The 6,762-nt window shown below is 39.2% G+C and overlaps 1 long non-coding RNA gene across 1 annotated transcript; it reads left to right on the top strand.

The window, feature by feature from the left end:
* Positions 1-77: 77 nt before the first annotated feature.
* On the top strand, positions 78-1,537 carry LOC122933730. The gene is made up of 3 exons (XR_006388543.1): positions 78-179; positions 1,136-1,295; positions 1,377-1,537. It is a non-coding gene; the product is annotated as an uncharacterized LOC122933730 (long non-coding RNA).
* Positions 1,538-6,762: the final 5,225 nt, after the last annotated feature.

The following is a 6,762-nucleotide window of genomic DNA, read 5'->3' on the forward strand; positions in this document are numbered from 1 at the left end:
GATGTGAGTATCTATACTTAGGTTCTCTAACTAAATCAATTTTCTTTTGTGATAACTATATTATTTATTAGGAGCCAAACAGTCAAATTGAAAATCCATCACCTGTTCAAAAAAGAACTTCCAGGCGTGGTGGTCGCGGACAACGTGGTCGTGGCAGTCGTGGTGGACGTGTAGGCCGTGTGAGTAAGCACATGTGCTGTGATGTGAGCTGTCCACACTGCCCTCAGTATACAGTATCTTATATCACCTATAAGATAACGTGGCCATCATACCTCAAATTTTTTTTATTATTAGAACAAATGACCATGAGGATTGGAGACATTTGTTTTACCCAAACCAAAGTTTAAGGGTTGCTTATGCCATAATGGACATACCATGAACAGGGGCTACTCTCTTATAAAATAAAAAGCAATGACCCGCTCGCCAAGTCTATATCTTTATAGCCGTTCACACCCAAAGACCAAATACAAGGAAATACAAAAAATGTTTATATTTTTTTATTAAAACAAAAGATGCAGTGGGCAGTGGTTGGCACATGCAACATATTCGCTATACAAGTTTTATCCAAAAGACTTAAGTGCTATTGGAATTGCAGGTAGCTTTTATAGGTAATGATAACATTTGTTTTAAACCAAATAGGGTAGACAGCAAGAATTGGACGAGGAAGATAGGCAATTTCTCCCAATCATAAACTGTGAACTGCTAATACAGCTAGTAGAAGCAAGGCCAGCTCTATGGGACCAAACAGACCCCAAGCACTCGGACCACAACACGAATCGTCGACAATGGCAAGAGGTCTATGCCAATTTGGTTCCCACATGGAACGATTTGAGTCGTCAGGCTAAAAAAAATTGTGGTACATTAATTTCAATCCTTTTGTTAAATCATTTGGTTTTAGAAGATTTGATAGTGATGTTTCTAGTTGGAAGAATAGTAAAGTGAGCATAAGTTTTATGTTTGGAAAACTTTGTTTCAACAACTGATACAGCCAATTCAGGTACCGGGCAAAATAACAGTTAAATACAATGCAGAATTTTGGACTGCCTGGGGCAACTGTTTTTTATGCAATCCGATGTCAACAGAAAAGAATATATAACATTATATACGGTTATTAAAATTGTTCTTTATTTTCTAGCTGAAATCATATCAACACGCTGGAGGTCAATACGCGATAGGTTTATGCGTGACCTCAATCATGAACGAACGGCGCCAAGTGGTTCGGGTACTTCTCGGAGGAAACCTTACCAATATGCACTACATCTTCAATTTCTTCAACGTTGTTTTCAGCAGCGCATGTGAGTTAAATTTCCTAAAGAGAAGACAAAAAAAAATTATGAATATAGAAATTATACCTTTTATTTCCCTATCTATTTTAGGACTCATTCAAGCACACTCCCTCCTGAAGCAGAACCTGTTGAACATGAGGACTCAACCGAACAATTGTCTGGACGATCTACCGATCAAACTTCATTACCATCTCAGTCACAGGATTCTGCTCTGGAGTCGCGCGGCCGGCAAACTGAGACATGTGCTCAGATTGAAGATACTCAACAGTTCATTTCTTCTGCCTTTGACAGAGTTTTAAGTAGGCCGAGGCCACTTCGAAGACCACATAGAGTCTTTGAGGATCTTGCACTGATCTTCCGAGATTGTTTATTAAAAATAGAGGAGGAGCAAACTCGGTATAAGCTAGAGTTAACTTCCATGATCAATCATGTCGAGGTAGTTTGTCGTCCAGAACCCCTTAACCATAATCAGCAGTTTCTCTTAACGTTAAGTCATTGGATGGACAACATGACTCCAGAGCAGAATTGTGATTGTCGAGTGACATTGATCAAAACTGTTTGGAATATTAAACACGCACCATCCTCTAATTTTGTTCCTCTGGCTCAGTCGTATCCACCAGCCACCTCCTACCCAACATCCATGACTTCTCCACCTGCTCACTCATACTCTGAGCCACATATCGCTCCCCAGTCACAAAACTTTCAACAGTCACAAAACTTTCAACAGTCACAAAACTTTCAACAGTCACAAAACTTAGCCCTATCCCAAAACTTTAGCCACTCCCAAAACTTTCCCCCATCCAAAACTTTACCTACGTACCACAACTTCCCACAGGCCCAAAACGTAGGCACTGCACAAAACTTTCCAGCTTTACAGAACTTTCCATCAACATCCCACATCTTTATTCCATCCCAAAGCCATCCACCGTCCCAAAGACAACCTACGTCCCACCAATACCCAACGGCTCACACATTTCCACCTTCTCAAAGCCATAGCACATCCGTCAGATATCAACCTGCATCAACCTTTCAAGAGACTTTAAGCCAATCTCAATCACAGCTACCTTCCTATGTCTCTGCACAAACACCTTTCCAATCCAACAACACTGGAAGTTCCCAAACACGTCTACAGACACCAAGTCCAGATGTGATTTCTATGTCAACTCAAAATAAAATCTCCATAAACGAAGGTGTTTCCACCTCCGTTTTTCCCACTCCAACCACTTTTACTACCCCTTTCTCAAACAAATCTGTTCCATACCAATCTGATACTGATTCATATTCCCTTCATACCCCACAACATCAACAACAGGGTGAATATGTCAGACCACAACATTCGTTCATGCAATCACTTCTAGACCAAAGTGCAGAAGATGCTGGGTCCCCAACTGCAGCCCCAGGAAAGGCTCCATTCACTCAACCACCACCCTAGTTAACAAAATATATATTATGTTTTAAAGTTTATAAATGAGTACCTCACAAGGTTTATATTGACCACTGTGTCAATTTGTTGAAGTTTATAAATAAGTACCTCACAAGGTTTATATTGACCGCTGTGTCAACTTTTGCACTTTAATGATGTTGAACTTGAAAGATTTTATATGTTTTATACTTTTATATTATTAGATTAATAAGGAGGTTTCAGATATGTGTGTAATTATTGTGCACTTATCAGCTTTCAGAAGCCCATACAAGCTGCTAAATATAGGCAGGTGGTTTGATTTCCTCGTTCGGACGTTTAGATTTTCAAGAACTAACATGATAATCATAGCAGATTGGACCCTAAAAAGAGTAATTGGCCTTATTATTCATGATTTCTTTATCTCCTGCCCAAGGTGCTGATGACTTACAGTTTTCCAACTAGTCTGTTTTCCTTATATTAAGGAGAAAAATGCCATTCATCAGCACATGGGTCAGAGACACAGAGATTAGCTACCATGACTAGACTCAGATTGGTTCAACTCTTTTACGGTAATGGACTGCAATGATTATGATGATAGTTCTTGTTTACCACTTGTGAGTGAGTGACACAGTACACAAATCTATATACTGTCACTTATTCACCACCTTGCGTGGTCTGCACAAAGCTGATGACTTTTTCAGTCTCCCACCTGTTGTTGTTCCATTGCTATTGTCTCGCTATCGTGATCCTCCATTGTACACTTGCTTGAAAACAATGCAAATACAATAATAGAAATGGCATATGTCATTACTATTTTCTTTGATATAATGTCTCATGCACAAGACTGAACACACTCAGAGACATGGTGTTTGTCCAAAAAAAATTGTACCTGCTGATGTAATTTAAAGGGGTACTGGAGGACACACCATCAGTGATTACACTGATTCTTTGCATGTTGTGCCACCCACATGGCTGTAGTCTAGCACTTTCTACATCATATTGATGATGCACAGTAGCCCTGTGTTTGGTGCATAGCAGCATTGAAATAACTGATGATGTGCACTTCCATTTGCATGTTTCATGTCACCATATAACTTCTTGCCCGCTCAAGGAAGACATGTCTCGCGGTGCATACTGTAGTGTGATTATTCTGAACTTGGTATGATGATGCTATCACATAGCATGTGCAATCAAGAGAATGGTGTACACTTCAGTCACAGATAGAACAACTTTTTCACAATGGACATTTTGTTATTCCTACATGTACGGTAGAGCTTATCCTTTTCTTATGTGAATTCTAGTTCCATTGTGTTGAGCTACGTGCTTTTATGGAAGTTTATTTGTAAACTTATGCAAATGATTATTTAAATATAAAAATATGTTTAAAAAAAAAGTATTTATCTAAATAAATACTTTTATAATTTCAAATATTCTTTGTCAGTGATTTTCATACTTTCAAGACTAAAAACGACAAACAAGGGATATGGAGATGCTTGGAGAGGCTTACCTTTTGCTGAATCCAAGGCAATAAATGTAGGTAGACCGATACATCATGGTTGACTCAACAATAAACAACAATATATTAAGAAGAAACAATAAAATAAACTATTATGTACATAACTAATTACAACTTTCAACTGTACATATTTAATAAACAAACAGTAACAAACAATAGAGAATATTTGTTCAAATATGTTCATCCTGCCAATGCACAGATCCAGCTGAAGAAATGAAATATTCTGCAAATCGATTGCGCATGCGACTCACAGCAACTGTTGATCTTGGGCCAGTTTCTATGTTATCTCCTGGTGGATTTAATGCCAGTGGCTCCGTAGGCAAAGGCTCTTTGGTCAGTACATAATTGTGCAACACAACGCATGCTTTTATGACATCATCCACAGTATCTGTTTTCAATTGTATTGGACGAGTGAATATTCGCCATTTTGCAGTCAATATGCCAAAAGCACACTCGACCATTCTTCTTGCTCGAGTCAGTCTGTAATTGAACACTCTTTTGCGATAGTCTAGACCACGGCTGGCATATGGCTTCAGTAAATTTCCACACATTTGGAAAGCTTCATCTCCAACTAGAACAAATGGAAGTGCAGGGTTTGTAGTACCTGGTAAAGGCCTGGGCTCTGGTATACCAAAGTTTCCGGAGTACAGCCTTTTTCCCATATTAGAATTTTTAAAAACACGTGAGTCATTTGTTCGTCCAAAAGCTCCAATATCAACAGCCACAAATTTGTAATTTGCATCAACAATTGCCATTAGGATCACAGAAAAATACTTTTTATAGTTAAAAAAGGAGGATCCGCTACGTGGGGGCTTCAAGAGCCTCACATGCTTCCCATCCACTGCACCAATACAATTGGGAAACTGTGTCACCTCATAAAACTTGTCGGCTATGCTGATCCACTGTTGGCAAGTAGGATGGGGAAGAAATTCTTCACGCAGAAGATTCCAAATTGCCCGGCAGGTATCTTTAACAATGTAAGATATTGTAGATTTCCCTAGTCGAAAATGAAAATGAAGACTGGAAAAACTTTCACCACTAGCCAGAAACCTACAAAAAAAAAAAAAAAAAATTTAACATAATTGTTACACAAATACTATTCACAATAAAAAACTGCTGCAAAACAACTTTTTGGATTGTCCCACAAGCATTAATTCAAGATCCTTCACAGCAAACAGATCAACATTACCTAGCGGTTGAACGGAAAATGGTATCAAATTTGGATGCATTTACATATTTTAGGTAACTACTATATTTAAAAACTTTTCTCTTGAGATTAATCATATACTCACAATAATAATAAAAACAAAAAGGCTCTGAAACACAGTAGAAGCAATAATGGAAAGTTGTAGCATACATACCGCAGAGTGACCATGAGTCGTTCTTCTGGAGTTACACTTCAACGAAATTTCATATCCTTCCGTCTCTATCGGCGACGTAAACGTTGGGAAAGGTCATCAAAGCTTGCGACACTTACACGGAGATATTCTGCAAATTTGACAGGGTGTTTTCGGAGTTCTTGATAAAGGGTCGAATATACACCTCGTGTCATTCGGCATGATGTAATGGGATGCACCCAATATCGCCGTCTCCTTTTCATGGATGACATTCGCATCTTTCGAAGTTTCCATATCATATAGTCCACAGAAAAAAGGACATGAGCAGGCAGCATTGTTCCTCTTCCAGCAATTGGATGTCACAATATGGCACCATTTTTATATAGCATGCAGATAGGGGAGGGACAACTGAAAAAAAAAAAAAAAGGAAAAAAAACGGATCCGTTATCGGAGTAACTAAACGGATTGAACGGACATTAACTGACATTTTTAATCCGTTTATTAACGTATCCGTTAGATGGTATCCGTTTAAAAACGTAGCAAAATATGTCCGTTACGTTCCGTTATGAATGAATCCGTTTCAATTTTGAAACGGACGCAAGTCAGAACGGAAAGCCGAACGGAGGACTGAACGCTGATGTGAACGAGGCCTAATGGAGCACAACCTATGGAGTCATGACCTATCAGGTTCGGATCCTTGGACTTGGTGCTCAATTTAAAATTTCCTTTGCTGGCAATTCACCAATGCCACTGATAGGTTTACTTCCCTGTTGTGCTCCTGGTTCTACAGTATCTGTAAGTGTTATGGATTGTTTAGTATATTGACCTTGGCTTGCATCTGACCTTCATCTGTCTTGTGATTTTTTACTGTGATACCCACCTGGGTCTGACTTTGGCTTGTCTATTTTGACTACCCTCCATCCTCTGATTTTGCACTCCTATTGTCCTCCTGGTTTTGACCTTTTTCCATAAAACTAATCTCTGTGTGATTGCGTCTTTTTGTCTGTCTTGCACTTAGCAGAACAGGGAACATCAACTAGTTGTGGAATTGCCGCTTAGGGCTTGCACTGCAAGTAGGCAGGGAAAGCAGGTTGGGTGCTAGGTCAGGGCTCGCTGTGTGCATGTCTCCGGCTTACTGTGCTGACATCCTAGATTTGAAATCACTAGAAGAAACTGTGTAGACACTGAACGAGCAGAGAAGCCTGGGAGCCTTTACTTAAG

The sequence above is a fragment of the Bufo gargarizans genome, chromosome 4 (genome assembly GCF_014858855.1).
Source record: "Bufo gargarizans isolate SCDJY-AF-19 chromosome 4, ASM1485885v1, whole genome shotgun sequence".
Lineage (NCBI taxonomy): Eukaryota > Metazoa > Chordata > Amphibia > Anura > Bufonidae > Bufo > Bufo gargarizans.